This window comes from Pagrus pagrus (assembly GCF_965226575.1).
Source record: "Pagrus pagrus genome assembly, chromosome: 23".
Lineage (NCBI taxonomy): Eukaryota > Metazoa > Chordata > Actinopteri > Spariformes > Sparidae > Pagrus > Pagrus pagrus.
In genome coordinates this window covers 10,973,675-10,991,867 of record NC_140205.1, presented here as the reverse complement: position 1 = coordinate 10,991,867, position 18,193 = coordinate 10,973,675, and the positions used below count along the sequence as shown (strand labels likewise).

The window sequence follows — 18,193 nt, the reverse complement described above, 5'->3', positions numbered from 1 at the left end:
ACATTTTTCTATCTTGTTTGTCGCTTTTCGGTTAATTCGTTCGTTTTAGTGATTAGCGAGTACAGTCTGATCTCCTTTCCTCTTTACTGGCCGTCAGCGACGTTTATTGGCTTAAAAAGCCACGGCGCTTTCATGCGGTGCTTTACGGTAGAGGGCTGAAGTTGTATTTTTACAGTGGGAGACAGAAAGGAGCGAGCTGCTGCTTCAAACGGCGCCGAGCAGACACTCAGCATCTCCTCCAGACAGCCGACGAGCTCGACTAGCTCTGGGCAGCGTAAAAAAAAAAAAAAAATCACGTTTGGAAAGCATTGCTCGGGTCTGCGTGGGGACTCGGAGCAGCCGCCGCTGTCAGGGAGGTAAGACGGAGCGGCTTGCATGGCATGTTTGGCCACCAGTAATCAGGGTCAGCTGTGCGGGCTCTTCTTTGTGCCTGCTGCCGGTGGTAGCTTAGCTAACCGTGTAGCATGATAGGAGCTAGCAGGGAGAAGGAGGTGGAGGAGGGCAGAATGTGTGGAGTGAACCGTGAAGACTGTCTGAAAACACCGCGGCTGCATCTGCATGGAGGCTAGCTACAAGATTAGCTGCTCGTTTTTGACTGATTTATGGCGCTGAACAGGTCGTGTCCTTTTATGGAGTGAAAACACAGTAACGTGTCGGACTGTAATGTACTTAACGTGTGTAACGTTACTACGTTACTTCAAACCACCGTGTGTTACCTTGTCCCCACACTGTCCTTTTGTCAGTCTCTTCAAAACATTTGAATGCCTCCACTGAAACTGCTGCTACTGAACATAATTTCCACTACAGTGTTTATAGTCTGCAATCATTAGAATAATGCAACTATTACAACTTAAAACCTCAAATAAAAGGTGCAGAGAAGATATTTCAGACAGCAAATGTAGTCTATTTAATAGAGCTGCAACAATTAATAGATTAATCCATTAGTTACCAACTATTATCAGCAGTTTCGATGCTCAATTAATCTGTTTGAGTCATTTTTTTAAGGTAAAAACTCAAAATCTTCTGATACCAGCTTTAAATGTGAATATTTGCTGTCTTCTTTACTCCTCTATGACAGTGAGCTGTATATCTTTGGGTTGTGCGCAAATAAAGAGGAAATCATCACAACACAGACTGAACAGCTAGTTGACTAATCGAGAACACAATCAGCAGATTAATCGACAATGGTTTATCGATTCCCTTCCCTCAGACCAACATCTGGATCCAGTTGGCTTACTACCTTAAACAGTTTCCTGGGCGAGAGCCTGCATCACTGATTAACCTGCCGGCCGATTGTTTACTCAAGTGTTCGTTTGATCTGTAAAATGTGAGAAACTAGTGTAAAATTCTGAAGGTGACGGCTTTTAAATTGCTTATTTTGTGCAACCTTTCTCCAAAATCCAGAGTTAGAATCAAAAAAAGACCAAGAAAAACAATCAAATTGGAGGATGGGAGCTAAACTTGCCTCTATTTCAATTTCATTTTCCTCACTTCTTCTGAACTCTGCTCTTCACGACATTAATCTCTCATTCTGTTGTATTCTATTCTATAACCGGCGTTGTTTCTCTCTACCGATCTTGTGACCTCGGCATAGAAAGCTTGGCAAGGCCGTCTGATTATCCAACATGGTTCGCCGTTCAGCCAGCCTTGTCTGTTCCAGTGTCTGACTAACGCTGTCGTTGCTCACCCAGATTTTCCACTGCAATCATAATGCATGACCCCTACATTAACCTCCCTCCCAACTGTGGCGGAGTCCACCACAAATCTATAACACACAGCGAGGAGAGTCAAATAAACCTTTTAAAGCTTCACATCCTCATACGTTTTTTTATGTCAACATGAAGTTTGTACATGAAATATAGATTCATTGTAAATCATGTCCGCACAGGCTGAAGACACAGAACAGATCAGACTGTGTTTGAGTAATGGGTCATGTTATAAAACAGTGACACCAGCAGAAACGGCCCACTGCAGTATCGTGTACTGCTGCAGCTGTTAGACATGGCTCTGTTTGGACTGTAGCCAATAATTTACCATCTTTGTTTCACCTGCGAGCAGTAAGCTAGGCTGTCAGACATGTATAGCAGCATTATGTAATGTGGGGTTCTGTATTTAACTTTTTCTAAAAATCGAATACTTAGATTTAGGACTTAATCTGTTGATTATTTTCTCGATAAAATGTCAGAAAATGGTCAAACAGTGTTTCCCAAAGCCAACGATGACGTCCTCAAATGTTTTGATTTGTCCACAACTGAAAGCTATTCAGTTTTCTGTCATAGAGGAGTAAAGAAGCAAAAGAAATAAAAAATAGGTTGTGATTAATTGAATAGTTGAAAAGTAATGGGTTAATCTTTGCAACTCTACTTATATATTACTGCTGCATAACGACGAAGCAAACCTCTTGTTTGATTTAGGCTGTTTGCTCTGTGAATCCATTCAGATCACACTGACAGTTCACTAAAACCCATCTTTTGAAAATGCATCGTCAGGTAGAAGAAGCCTCGGGGTGCCCTTGAGCAAGGCACTTTAATGCAGTGCAGCAGCAAACGGCAGGAAGCGGTGGTTGCAAGAGCACCCAGCAAGCGTTTGCAAACAAGTCTTGTTATTTGTTGACAGACGGGAGATGAGAATGAGATGATGAAATCACTGTTCCTGCGTCTTTTGTGTCGACAAGACTGGCATTATGTTACACCCCGGGACGCTCCGAGCAAACACCTGCACATACACACACATTATGGACGGGACAACACAGTGTGTGTTTGTGTGCGCGGCATTCCAGACATTGATTGATTGATCGTCAGTTAGGCCAGTAGTACTTGTCGGTCAAGGCGGCTGTGCAGCAGTCCTGCAGTGTTTGTGAACCTGTTTTTATTTGCATATACATTTTGCACAAAGTGAATTGTAATGGTTGAGTGACTGCCTGATTGAGTGTGTCATTGTGTGTAATTGTAGCATCCACACACTCGGACCGCTGTCTATTGTCTGACCAGCGTGCTGTTTTCTATTTCTTTCTCTTATTTGTTCTCCCTCTCTCTTTCTCTCTGTCTCCGTCTCTTTGAGGAGCTCTCAGACGATGCTGTGTGCATTGTGCAGCTCGATCCTGCCTGCAGAGCTGGTTACATCATCAGCTGCAATGTAGTTACATCACACACACTAGACTGCCATATCATCTTATGTTCGAGCTGCAGAATGGCCTGCGGAGCTGTGACATAATTCATAGCATTATAACTTTTGCAGTATTGAGCGCGAGAAGAAAGGTCACAGAGAAAGGTCAAGTGGCTTCGAGCGAAGTTGCTGATGTTACAAGCTCGGCTGCACTGCAGTTTGTGTTAATGATAATGTGGAGGGTGTTTTGTTAGGATGAGCCATTGCTGCTCAAGTTCTGAGTCTGTAAAACGAGTGTTAAAGGCAGGAGGGAGAGTTTATAACAGGTGCACTTGACTCTGGAGCTGCTCAGACTTTTTGTTAAATGAAAAAATGCAGTAGCGATAGTTAAACATTTGGACATGTCACCGTAGGGGGAAAAAAACAGGCGTAAACAAAACAAAAAAAAAACGGACTGAATTACATTTGGCTGCGTCAGTTTCATGGTCCTTGTACTGTGCATGCTGGCTCACGCAAACAGAACAGAGTCATCGTCAGTGTTATGAGCAACGCCTGCACTTTTCTGCTGTGACCTGCTGTGTCAAAAGACGTATCGTTACATGTTTGGAGACTTGCTGCAGGTACAGAAGCTAACACAAGTCAAGCTTTTCCATATGCCTTTTTCCCCAATACAAGTGTTTTTGATTATTTTTTGCGTGACGAAGAAGTCAGTGAAACACTCTGCAAAAGCCCACACAGCCCTGAGAGGAGGTCTTTGATCTAAGGCTGGTCTAGGGAATTTTTACTCTAATTATTAGCATTTCCCCCCCCCTTAAATTTAGTTTCAATGTCTATTTTTCGAAATACATTGAGATTTGTTTTTGAATGGGACAAGACTGCATCATGTCTATGTATTAATAAAAGAATGGCTCCATATTATCAAAGCATATACTAATCTGCTGCACTTGTAAACTTTTCATTTCTCTCCATGGTGCCTTCTCCAACTAGACATCTAGTCTTGACCCCTTTGAGTTTCTTTGAATCACAAAATCCATCTCTGTTGCTGTAGTTTTTGTCAAAATCTTCCACAAACTTGCATCTGGGCCCGATTTACTTTTGTGGTTTTGTCTTCCTTTAACTTAAGGATGTCTTGGCACGAATCCTTGTTATACTAGTCATCCTAGGGATAGTTCACCCCCAAATCAAAAAAACATGATTTTCCTCCTGGCTTTAGTGCCATTAATCTATCTAGATTGTTTGGTGTTAGTTGACACGTTTCAGAGATATGGACCTTAGAGATTTCTGCCTTCCCCTTAATATATTTGAACCAGATGATGCTATGCTTGTGGTGCTCAAAGTGCCAAAAAAAATATTTGAAAAACTAGACAGCTATGTTTCCCGGTTACTCAAGCTCAGATTCACAAAGTTATATGAAAGGGTTACAGGAAATGATCTACATTTGAGATAAATCATAGGTTACAGTTCGGTTTCAGGAAACTAAAATAATGGCAGAATGCTCAGATCCAAGATGATTCAGATAGGGTTGCTGGTTACTCGAGCTATTCCACAGACCTTGCTGTAATCAGTTTTATGTCGTAACTATTTTCTTTCTATAAAACTACACCTGCCAACTGTATCCCCTCACGGAAGGACGACTCATGGAAGAGAGGCTTGTGGCACTGCAGGATGTAAACATTAATACCGCCATTCCCAGCTGAGCTGTAACATTAGCTTACTTCGTTTAGTTAGCAAGCCGCTTGTCCAAGTGTAGATGCACTCGTCTTTCAGTCAATGATACGGAAATGAAATGCATGAAACTGCTCGCAGCAAAGTATGATCTTGAGTCATTATTTCTGGAAAGAGACATCCTTGTTGAGGTATTCAAATGTTTTCTTGGTACTTTGAGCACCACAAAACAATCTTGATGGATAAACGGCACTACAGGTAAGAGGAAAAATGTGTATTTCTGATTTTGGGGTGAACTGTCCCTTTAACCTGGCTTACAGCTGTTGGTTTCCAAATATAATCACTGAGCTACAGAAGCTTAACTTACTCCTGCGTCTCCCTCTCAAGCCTGTTTTTAACGCCTGAGTGAAGGTGCACTTACATGGAACTGCTTTCTTTTGTTAATTCCTCCAAGTGTATCACGTTGATGTGACTGAGGGCCATCCTGCAGCAGTGTGACTTCGAGTTTCAGGTTACGTGCATTTGTTGACCCGTCATTCTCAGAAACGTCATTCTCTAAGATAGTTTATGGTGACAAAGAAGACATGTTGGGGATGATTATGATGATGAAAGAGGCAGATGACGATAGTGGTGGTGGTGATCGTGGCCAGACTCCTGACTTTGCACAAGAGCTATATTGTTGGAGGCAAGTTGCCTGTTGGGTTCCTTTTCTGGCTGATGTTATTCATTATTGTTTCTGAGAAATCCTACTGTGTCTCGAGGGGACCTGAGTGAGTGTGTATGTGTGTTTGAATCTCGGCAAGAGAGCTGCTTTTAGTGTCTTTGTGCAGCCTCATCATGTGGACACGAGCCAGAGCACAAATCACACACTGCTCAGAATGCACGCACACACTGGAAACCCCATTTCACACATGAAATTAGATATAGTTATTAGAGTTGACGGACTGGCTTCGAGAGACTGAGACACACACACACACTAACACACACACACACACACACACACACACACACACACACACACACACACACACACACACACTGCTGTCGTTGCTTTGAATCTCAAATGCGATCATCACAGGACACTCGGTCTTGACCTCTCGCTCTCTCTTTGTTTTCCAAATGTCCAGCTCCTGTCCTAATTTGGCTGTGAGGACGAAACACCAGTCAGCTACACGGCCTGACTAGAGGTGAGTCCAGTCTGTGTGTGTCTGTGCATGTTTGTGCGCTCATTGTGTTTTTACTAGTTTGCAGCTCCCCCCCCCCGCCTCCAACTTCACATAGTCTGTTTTTGTTTGAGCGCTGCATGCTCCAACAACCCCTGTTCTGTTGCTGTGAGGGTGTCAGCTGTCCACACACACACACACACACACACACACACACACACACACACACACACACCAGTGAGCCTTCTCAGACAGAACCAGTAGCTCGTGAGTACTGTTCATTATGTCTGAAAGAGAAAGACAGATGGAAAAATAGGAGAATGTGCAAAAAAAGGACGTACTTCCTCTCTGAGGAGAGCATGCAGGGCTTTTTTTAGTGTGTATGTTCAATCAGCAAAAGCGTGTGTGTGTTTGTACGACTCAGTTCTTTCAGTTCGTCTGTGGTTACTGGTTTCCTATCCAACAAATGCCCACACTGACGCAGAGGTTCTCCGTCTTCCTACTACATGTTACCACCAGTTTGTCCAGAAATGTGTTGTATTGTATTTTCACACATTCGACAAAACCGCTTAATGTTAGACACACAAATATAAGATGATTCAACTTCGGAAGAGAGTTGCGACTAAGCCTGCGCAGCGTCTTACAAGAAAGATTGGTAGCTGAGATGTTTTGCATGAACATTCCTGGAGTATGATTGTGTGACAGAAATATTTACGATGCTCAGCGGAAATTGTTCCTTTAAGAGTCAAAGAGCTCTGCTGTGCACCATTGTGTTAAATGCCTAACTTTAGAAGAAGGTATTTTTAATGGTCTCCCCGAAGAGAAAAGGCAGTGTTTGTTCTGTGATGTAGGTGACATTACAGACAAAGCTCATTTCAGGTTTTATCTCATGAGCTTCTCTCTTAAGACACATTCAGCCGGATCTTTAACGCTGAATTAGTCTTGCCAGACTAATTTTAGAATCGGGGAGTCACAAGGCTTTGTTGTTGTTTGATGTTCAGTTCTCGGGGAGTCGCAACGGCCGATTAATTGCCTGAACCATCAACGATCTGGCTGGTTTTTCTGGCGTCTCAGAAATGTTGGTCGGCTGTGTTGCAGTTTGAGGAGTTCCACGGTCTGATTTCCCTCATAACTGCTGTGAAAAGATTTGTTAGAAACTGAACTGAGTTGGTTTAAATTACAAGCTGTGACAGTGGTAATATTTTCACCTTGTGAGTCTTAAGGGTTGGAAAATCACAACGTGATCCCTAGTATTATTTTTGTAGTGGTTGTAGTCTGAACTTAAAAAAAAAACTAAACTTCTCTGCGGATCAGACACCATATTGTCAGAATCTTCCTGCCATCTGCAGCTCCAGATTTTTCATTTTCTGTCCTTCACTGACAAATTGTTCAAAATATTGCTGCCTTTCTTTTCTTTCTTCTTACCCTTGTAAAGGATGCTATAATCTTGTTTGGATGAACTTTATTGGAATTGCCAATAGATAAACTCAATTGGGGTTCAATGTTTCTGTTCATGGCTGGTCATTTGATCCTCACAGTGTGGTAAGTAGAGCTGTAACAATTCGTCCATTGATGGATTAAATTAAATTACACATTTTTTGGCAGCTGTTTTGATAACCTTTTTAAATAGATTCTGTCATTTTTCAAGCAAAAACATCAGACATTTGCTTGTTCCAGCTTGTTAAATGTGAAGATTTGCTTCTTCCTTTCTTTTCTGTCATTTTTGATGATAAATGAAAAGGCTGGGACTGTTGGTTGGACAAAAGAAGCAATTACAGGATGCCACTTTGGGCTCCAGGAAATTTTGATCAGCATTTTACATAATTTTTTTGACATTTTATAGACTAAGTAATTAATAGTATAAACAATCAGCAGATGAATCAATAAGCCCGTTGTCAGCAAGTCTGCTCTTGTCCAACAAATGTTTTGCCACTGCCAACTGTATTGTTGGTGTCTTACAAGTTCATAGGGGCTGGGCACTAGTGTATGGGTATGTGCATGACACAGTAAATAACTAATGAGCCAACTACCTGTAGTGTGTGTGTTGCTATATGATCGAGCCCTGTATAGGTCAAGCGTAGTGTCGTTTGTTGTTACTTGAGAATGTCAGGGATTCACCCTACATGACGGTACACATGATCCCCGTCTCCTCACCACCCCTCCGTGTCACACACTCACTCTGAGAATCCCCCCGACACCTTCGACCCTTCATCGTCGATTGAGCAGCGTCGTATTTCCTGTGGGCATGCAAACACACACACACACGTGCCCCCTCGGCCCAGCTCAGAGATGTAACCTGCACCCATCATGAAATATAGAGCACCCAGAGAGAGGGGGAGCAGCTAGTGTTTCACATCACGAGTTAATGGACTCATGAAGGAGGTCTCCTCTTGTGCCCAGAGAAACATTACACTGATAGAAAACCAGCAGTCCTAAAACAGCTTTTTTTCACTGTAATCTTCTCTACTCTGACATCTCGTCTATTCTCTTCAGTTCCTGTACTTCTCTGTAATTAACCATCTAAAAACCAGCTTTGTGGTCAACTCAGATACAGATCAGTGCAGGAGGAGTTTACAGCAGTGTTGCTTCATGCTCGGTTTCCTTCTTGACTTATCTGACCGCCTCTTTTCTGCTTCCTCAGGCCATAATTAGCAGCTTGGTTTTCATATACAATGGATGAAGTGAATTTGTTTATAAAGCCTTCTATGCATGCCATACTTTGTCGGTCAGTGTTGATTTTGAATGCAAATTTAGATTTAGTTGTATTCTTCTGACTAACTGCCATTTAGTTTTAGCAACCTAATTCACGGAATAAATGTAATCTTTTTTTTTATTAAACAATTTTGTCTTGTGATATGCTGTGCTTAGGATCTGGTCAGGTTTAGGCACCAAAGCCACTCGGTTTGGGAAAGGAAGCGATCATGTTTTCTTTGCTTAAACCACGGCTGGAGATGTCCCAACCTCCTGTCAAAATTACTATCCAGTGGTCTCCTGGATCCTGACAGGATTTTTAAACTGCGGTCACTGGCTCAGCAGCCTTCTCACCTGTAACTGTGAGACTTTAGTCGACTACATCTACAGTAGAAATGGGTTTAGTTTTCCCTTTAAATTTCCAAACTCAGTATATACAGAAATATTTCACCCCTGGAGTGATGGTCTCCTCATAAAACTGGGCTGTCTACAACACCCAGAATGAATGGGCCAGACCGAGTCATATTCGATCAGCGTTTCCTATTTTGACAGTTTAGTCTGTTTATCCAATTATAATAAACAAACATTGTTAATGTCAAACCAAAGGTCTGACTTTAGCACTCCTCCCTTCCTACCACCACACAAAGAGATTATTGTGGTTGGATCTCTTCCCAACTCGTCCCACCCTAATATTTATGTCTGGTTTTTAATCGTTGATGAACTGTAAATAGAATTAATCACAGTTGACAAAGTAGTTATTGTTTCGTTTTCATCAATGAAAAAATGTTTCCAAAAAATATGTCAAATTATTCATCAACTGTTAGTTTGTTTTCCCTGAGGTGGCTTTTCCAGCGGCCTTAAAAGTCACCCACCTGTGAGCTGTGAGTGGAAGCTTTAAGCCGATCGTAGCTTCTATATAGGAAGCAAATGAAGCCTGTCACATGAACCGTCCCGTCGCCCTAAATTTAAAACCTAACGTGACTCATTTCAAAGTTTATCCAGCTTGTTAAACCTCTGATGCTGCTACGGTGTATACAGTTACACATCACAAGGTTTAGGAAACATACACTGCACTGACCGACCTTAATGTGTGTCTCCTGCGCTCCACTTAACTTAAAATACTTCTACAGAAACAGTGTCACACTTTTAAGATCGAATTGGGGAAAGCACGCCCCTGTGTTTTCAAAATACATTGATTGAAATGCCATTAAGCCTCAAGAGGTTGTGAAAGTCGCTTGAAATCTGAAGGGTTCTGGTTTGATAGCATTTCAGAAATCAAATCAGAATCTATCTAATCTTATCTAAATCCTTCTTAATTTGCCCTCCCCTTGTGTGGGATTTGGGTCAAATCTGCAGCTTTATCAATGTAGGCTTTGTCAGTGAGATTATTAGTTAGATTAGCTCAGTGACCGTCTGAATATTTAGTAAATTGTGCTTTCCTAATAAAGAAGAGAGGAAATGAAACATTCAGCAAGAGATTCATTAGTCAGAGCTTCACATATGAGGTACTTTAACGACTTGGAACTGAGTGCAAAATGTAGCCAGTTATTGGAAACCAACGCTAGTCATTTGCAATAATGTGAGACATTAAGAATGGAAAGAGAAAGTGTGTGTGTGTGTGTGTGTGTGTGTTAGTTAATTTCAGAGAGCACAGACTGTAGCTATAAAGTGTCAGATTAAAAAGTCAGAGTGCTGGCAGGTTGCATAACCAATTCAATTAAATGTTATGGAAAACCATCAATAAAATAATCCTCATAACACACACGGCTTCCACATACCACACAGTTTCCATCCGACACACACCGGCACTCTCAACACTCCATTTAGCTGTCTTGATTTTGAACGATTTCTTTACTAGACTGTTTGATGTGCTGCTGTTGTCTAGGATGAAACAGTCCCAAATCTGTCCATACACTAAAAATTACTGGGTCAATTACTGGTACCTCCCCTTCTTCTTTTCCTTATAATCTCAGTGTGTCCATTTTACAATACAATGAGTAGCTGGGTTTCGAGTGCATGACTTTTACTTGTAGGGGCGTATTTTCACATCATACCTTTCCTTAAGCAAAGGACACACACACACACCCAAAGACTGCCACTACTTTCTTCTGCCACTGATGTTCATTCACAAGGACATTCGTACAGTAACTGCAGAAGACATATGGCTAATTACTGAACCATTTCCTGCTCTCACAAACGCACACACACACAGACTCACTGGCACAAAAAGAGCTCTCTTATAAACTGTGGCCTACATAATACACACTGTCTTACTTGACCACTCTCTCTCTCTTTCTGTCTGTAAATGGGTCAGTTCAGACAGACTACTGGTCAGACAGACTTGGCAAGGGTCTGTGAGTGAGTGTGTGTGTGTGTGTTTGTGTGTGGTTGTAAAAGTTGCTGAATTCTTTGAGAGCTTTGTAATGGGGTGCGTTTGTGAACGAAGCTTCTTGTTGACAAGAGTTTGTTGTAGCCAGAGTTGCTGGTATGAAAATGACCTGTGGAAAGATGAATAATAACAACTGGGGACAAACGCATTGCAGCCTTTAAAATAAAATGATATCGGGTTATAAATGTAGGCTCAACTCTCGGAGGTTCACAGAAAACACTCTGCCTCGGCTGTTTTCTCTTCAGGGTCTTTGAATCCTGTGACCAGAATATACATACCGTCTGTGTGTGTGTCTGTTGTCTAGGCTCTGTTCCCTAAATACCCTTTAGTAACCACAGCGTATTTTGAGAACACTGCGAGTGTGTGGTTTTGGAAAAAGTATGTTAGGAAAGAAGTCTCAGCCTATTTGTTATGTTTTCCAGCATAAATAATAACCCAGCATTTAACAGCTAATCCTGTCTGTGAAGCCTTGTTGGGCAATAGTACGTGTCTGTATGTGTGTTTTTGTCTAATGATGTCTGTGAATCACTGCTGGCATCACACTGGGCTATGATACAGGGATTTTGAGGCTTTGAAGAGGGAGGATCTGCCTGTGCTTCGTATCTCTGGAAATGGGAGGATTTGAAACTTTGACGCTGTCGAGAGTCAGAGTTAAAAACAGAATGTTGGTGTTTATGGTCCATCCCCACTAATGATTGGGTGTCGTTCCCATAGGTTTGTCTGTCTGTTTTCATTCTCTCCTCGTCATGATTAACATTGTTGTTTTGCGGTCGCGCAGTCTGACGGTTTGTTCACAGCAGGAGTTATTAGCGGTTGTTGTTCTGCAGTAATTGGACACCACCAAGACATTTTTATTGTAGACTTTACAGTGATGTTGTCTGATCTTAAAATAGCATGTTGTGTAACATCAAACTACAGAAACCCCACAATAAAAATGTATAACTACAGTTTGTGTGCAGACTTTCTCTGGTTCAAGCTTACTAAATGTGAGGACTTGCAGCCTTTTTGTGTTTTTAATGTTAATACAAATATTAATTGGATTAAACGAGCAACACATGATGCTCTGTAAAAGGCATCAGTCCATGCTAATATTCACCAAAATGATCAAGACATGAGGCGGTTCTTTCACTTCTACCAACCACTGGACTGCTAGCTTTAGTATTTTTGTGGAAATGTATACTGCGCTGTTCATTTTTTAATATCTACGTTATCAACTTATCATACATATATCAACTTAAAACCCGCTGCTGATCGGACTCTCTGTCGCGTATCTTCTGCTGCACGCCTTTCGTGTCTCTGCCTGCTGTATCTTGTCATTGCCGAAGTCCTAGTCTTGGTCAGAGCTGCCTGTATCACCTGCGTACTGTCAGTTGGTTTTGGAGGCTGTTGTTCAGTCCCAGTTCATTGTCCAACCAGAGTCTGGAGCTAATTAGCAAACAGTAGATAGCTACAGCCAAGGATAGCTAGCAGCAGCTGTCGGTTACTCAGTGATGATGATATGCCGCCTCAGATGTTGCCTTTGAATTCTGGCCATATTCTACAAATGACACCTTTAAGGCCCTTTTGTGTGTGAGTATGAGCTGCTTTCCTTCTCTGGTATTTATCCTCGTATCCTTGTTTTTCTCATTGCAGAAGTGAATAGTTTGAATTGTTAGAACAGCAAAATATGTGAATGCAAGTGTAGGACGGGTGTGTTACTCTCATCATGAATGAACAAGATATAAACTCTTCCTCTGTATCTGTGTTTATGTTTGCTCTTTATATACACACCCAGTCCATTATTCCTGTCTGTCACAGCTTCTCTCCACTTAAGTTTTAATACGAAGGCCTTGGTTTACACTGTAAACCCATTAACTTGTGTAACCGCTGCACCTTAGAAAGGACAAACCAGCTTTGTCCATGCTGTTATGTTTAATTTAAGCAAGTTGTGACACCTACGTGCGTGTTCATTCTGTCTCTCCCTCCTAGCTGGCATCCGCTCTACATCATCATCTTATGGTTTGTATATTAACTTCAGCTTTAATAAATAACTCTTGTTTTAAGTAAATCTTTTGCGTGGACTCCCTCTTTGTCACATTCTTTGAGCCGGTTTGTGACAAAGTGTGTGAAAAAGGCCACTATGTGTCAGGAATAGTGTGGCTCTGCAGTGAACGATATAGGGAGGAGTGATGATCGTAATCTTAGACAGTAGCGAGCAAGAGACTTTCTTCCTGTTGCTAAAAATGTCTCTTGCCTTCTGGGGCAAAAATGCGTGCATGCGCTCACACACTCACACTCACACAAACACAGTCTCTCTCTCTCTCTCTCTCTCTCTCTCTCACACACACACACACACACACACACACACACACACACACACACACACACACACACACACACACACACAAAACACAATCATGCAGAAATGCATATACAACCACTCCTCTGCAACTTTACGATCAGCGTGCATGCAGCATTTGTGGTTATGGTCACTGGGTTCTTAACAGTTTTGTACATCAGTCAGCAGCTGGTTTGCTCTGTGCGTGTGTGTATGTGTGTGCGCAGTTGATACTACTAGCAGACATCTGAGCTCGACGTAGAAACCTTTCACACTTGGCTCGGACGAGAAAATTTTCTCTCCTTCCTGCTTTTGAACTTCTCACATTCTTGACACGCTGAGCTTGGACTCGCTCCAACACGGCTTTGAACATGAGTGCTTTGAAACACACACACACAGCGCGCGCACACACACACACACCTGCACTTATACTCCTGTATTTGTTTGAGGTGATGACTTTATCACACGTATAACGTGGTTTGGTTGTTGGCAGGTTTGAGTTGTCACAGTGTTGCAGTATGATCTCAGGTACTAAAATTGACTCATCAGATGGCTTTTTGAAAAGAAAAAAAAAATCTCCCAATCGTTAAGCAAAACTTCGTTGGAAGGATGACGCAGAATTTGCTGTAAATGCGATCGTCAGGGATTACCCTGCAGACCGGCTGCACAGACAAGCCTTCACATGCAGAGCAGGATGTCTCATCTCTGCCATGTCAAATTAAAGGTTGAAACCTGGAAGAAAAAGCATAAAAAAGAGGGAAAAAATATTTGAAGGGCTAAGGGGAAATTGCACACTTCATTAGTCATAGATTTTTGCGATATTTCATCATATTGAGTAATATTTTCTGATGATGCCAAAGTGAAAACAGAAAGCTTTCCCTGCCCCCTGAGTCAGCCTGGCCTGCAGCCGCTGCCCTCCATCACTCTCCATCTCTCTGCTCCTCCAGCCCTCCCACTCACACTCCTCACACAGCAGGACAACGCTGCACTTGCGTAACAGAGAAATAGAAAAGAGACAGAAAGACAGAGGGCGAAGGAAGAGAGGCAGAGACAGATGGAGAGAAGAGAGAAGGAGAGCGGCTAACCGCGAAGCCTCCGTGTTTTCCACTTAACAGCGTCTTATTAACCACATCTTCTTGCCCTCCTCTTCCTCTTCCAACCCCGACCAAAAGAGGTTTCTCCTGTTAATGTTTAACCTACAACGGCAATCACAGCAGTTCCAGCCCTCATATTAATGCTGACGGTTCTATTCAGACATGCATGTTAAGCTGACGTAAATGAGGAAATAATAACTCCTTATTGTTGTTCTCAGTGTAAACTTTGAAACACTTCGTTGAAGTGGAGTCTGCTCTGGTCTGTTTTTAACCACAACAAACACGCTCGCGTCACCTCCATCAGCAGGAGATCCTGTTTCAAAGACAACTTCACTGTAATAACACACTGACTGTAACACTTACACACTGCAGGACCTGATATACACTCTGAACACGGTCACAGATGTATGCTGTGTTCTGTGATGTGTACTTCCCATCAGTGCCTCAGATTTTTAATCGGATGATAATAATAGATTTGGTGGCCCTGAGGGTCAAAACGCAACAACAGCTCAGAAAACACAACATTTAAGTTGTGCTTTGACCCTCAGGCTTACCATCGATACAACATGTGGCTCATTTTGGTTGTAGATATAATTAACAATCATATTATGATTTCATGCATTTATCTAATTGACAGAATAACAGCATCATATTCTTTTGTATATTCAGAAACTTTTTTAGATATAAAGAAAGTTTGGTTAATTATTGACGTTAACAGAAGTTGACAAAAATCTCCTAACATGAGGTCGACCTGCGTGCTTTTTTGTGTCTTTCAACCGCATCTCACATCAGTTGATGAAGAAAAAGCTAGTAAGTAGAGCTTGAGTTGAGATTTTTTGCCAAAAGATTTGTTTGTTTCTGAGTGTAGAAGATTGTAGTTATCATTTTCTTCCGCTGTCTTTATTTTAGCGTAACTTTAATATAGAAATTAAAGTTGTGTTGTATGAAAGATTGGTCCATTTTTGTTTGATGCCCACAAATATCCAGTTTACAAAGCCTGTTTGTCTTAATAAAGTTTGACATTTTGGAAAATATACTTATTTGCTTAATCTTTGTAGAACCATAACCTTTTTTGTGTACACTTTGGTTTTAGTTCAGATTAATCAAACAAGATTTATTTTAAGATAATGAGTTTTAGAGGTGTTGGAAGGTGAATAGCCTAGCTGTTTCCCCCTGTTTCCAGTCTTTATGCTAAGCTAAGCTAACCTGCTGCAGGCAGGCAAGGTAATGAATGCACTCATTCACTTGTTTGTGTGTGTCATTAGCATTTGTCAATTTGAACTGTGTGTGTGTGTGTGTGTGTGTGTGTGTGTGTGTGTGTGTGTGCGTGTTTATGAGCCTGTCTTTCACTGCCAGTCACTGACGCCCAAACCACTGCAAGGCATCCAGCAGCCGTTCCCAAATGTATTCCTGGATGATGCTTGTGTGTGCGTGTTGGTTTATGTGTCTCAAAATGTGATTCAGTGGGTAAAACCAGCTCTAACCAGCAGTATTGGAGTAATAACTGTCTCCATTTGGCTTATAGAAGAGTTGTGTTTGCTTTTGTTGTAAGATGGGCGTCAAGGGAGACGAAGTGACTGATCTTATTACTAATGTGTTTGTGTGTGTGTGTGTGTGTGTGTGTGTGATTCAGTGGCAAACGGATCAGAAGAAGAGACTTAAATTATGTGATTTATGTAGGAGAAGGCAAAGTGAACGCCTATGCGAAAATCTGCATGATCGCGCAAATGTGTGGGTTTTTCTTAGTATTCCCCTCCCTCTCGCCTTCGTCAGTGATCAGGACACACCTTCCTCTCAGGTATATAGACTTCAGTCCTCCTCCCTCTCTCTTCAGTACTCAGTCACTCACGCTGGTCTCTCTCTCTCTGTCTCTTGCTGTGTTTTCAGTCTAAGATGCCCTAGGCCGGGAGAAGGGAAATGTAAATGGCTTCCAAAGTAAAAGATGCTGTGGTGTGGTACCAGAAAAAGGTAAGACGCTGTACATTTCTTGCATTTTCACACTGGATTGGTTTCTGTATGTCACATAATAAGAAAAAGCGATATGAAAATGTCTGTGCTTGTGGGTTTTTTGTTGCGTATTTGCTGCTAAAAAATTCAGACTTCATGAGAAATTTAAGAGGATAACAGGAAGTTGGATTATACTGCTACATTTATTCTTAAATATTTTAACTCGGCTTTGCAACCACTCTAGGCTTTGGGAATAAAGACCAGCTCTCGACAGCATTGCTTCACATTGGAGGGTGCAGTCTGCTGTTTCAGAATTTAATAAGCAAGTTTGTTCCTGCTGAAAACTCATTAAGGCCTCTGCTCAGCCTAACTGAGTCTACATGTGTTAACACATATATGGATGTGTATCCATATACAAATACTTCAAGACAAAGGACTCCTCAGATAAAACAAAATGTCTTGAGGGCCACAAAGAGAAGAATGATGTAAACAAAACATGAAAGATCTGAAGTCAAAAAAATGTAAAAGTCAGACAAAGAAAATACAAACAAAAGTCTACTCACTAGATTTTTCTTTGTGAGTTTTCTGCAGCATTTCACAGTTTTCCACAGCTGATATTTTGCTCAGCTGTCATTACTAAATATACAACTTGCTCATGTAATATTGGGATGTGAATGGTCATACATGCTTTCAATTCTCTTCCTTGTTAAGTATTCAAACCATGAACTGGCAAAGATATCGCGCTTACAGTGTTCATCCATTTTGGAGCCACTGAATGATTAAATTAAGGTAATATTTAAAGAGAATAGAAGACAAAAGCCTTGTACCTTGTGCTAGAAAGAAAGCTGCATATGTGATTGAAAAATGCAACAAATTTGAAAAGAGCTTGCTTAATCTGTTTTCTTTCAATTTCACCAGTTCCTGTTAGTGTACACCAGTACCTTTACATAAACACAACAAAAACAAAGCTTGTTTTTTTTCTTGGTTCAGAGTCTTGAAAGTTTTGAAAATGCATTCAAAGTTAAAATTCAACTGATATGTTTTCAATATACACAAACACTCAAAAAAAAACGTTATATATTTGAAATGAAATGATCTCGTCTTCCCAATTGTTTGTGTTAAATAATCATAATCAAAACATCAAATTAATGTTAAAATGAAATAAACAGAGCAACAATATACATTGATTGCTGTGGGTATGAAGGATTCTGTAAACTTAATTTTTGTAGTTGCATTCATTATTCCTAATTTAGATGTGGTGATAAAGGCTCCAAGAGCCTGGAGATTTTTGGTTTAGGTACCTTTTTAAAATACTTGAATTTTACTCTTTCAAACCCAGCTTTCTACAATTTGCACTAAGCAGGACATTTTACTGATAAACAACACAGTTGTCAGGACTCTGTTGTAAACAAACGTATGTTATCAAAATGCTGTTTCTAAATGGCCTCAAAGATATATATAATAAATACAGATAATGATCCACATGAGGTAAATTGACATGATTTATCGGTCTTTCTCTGAAATATTTGTTCATTTTCCTCCTTTAAAAACCAAAAAATGAGTTAAATAGTTGAGATATTTGAGTGTGCAGCCTCTTTTTGATGCGCAGTATTTTGGCAGCGACCTCCTCGGTGCTGTCAGCAGCAGCAGCAGAGTTCGGGCCGATCGGCACAGTGTGAAACCAGCCCGGTGTTGTGTGTCTTCTTGTTCCATGGTCTCAGATATCAGATCCTCTGCTGGACTCCACGCTGCTCCCCCTGCAGCTCTCAGCTTACACACCCGTCTGCCTCTCGGGGCTGTCTGTCCTTCCAAACCTGTCTGT

General features: G+C 41.3%; 1 long non-coding RNA gene across 1 annotated transcript; it reads left to right on the top strand.

Annotated features, from left to right (window-relative positions):
- The first annotated feature begins 171 nt into the window (after window positions 1–171).
- On the top strand, window positions 172–16,392 carry LOC311252255. The gene is made up of 3 exons (XR_014621506.1): window positions 172–356; window positions 5,898–5,957; window positions 16,312–16,392. It is a non-coding gene; the product is annotated as an uncharacterized lncRNA (long non-coding RNA).
- Window positions 16,393–18,193: the final 1,801 nt, after the last annotated feature.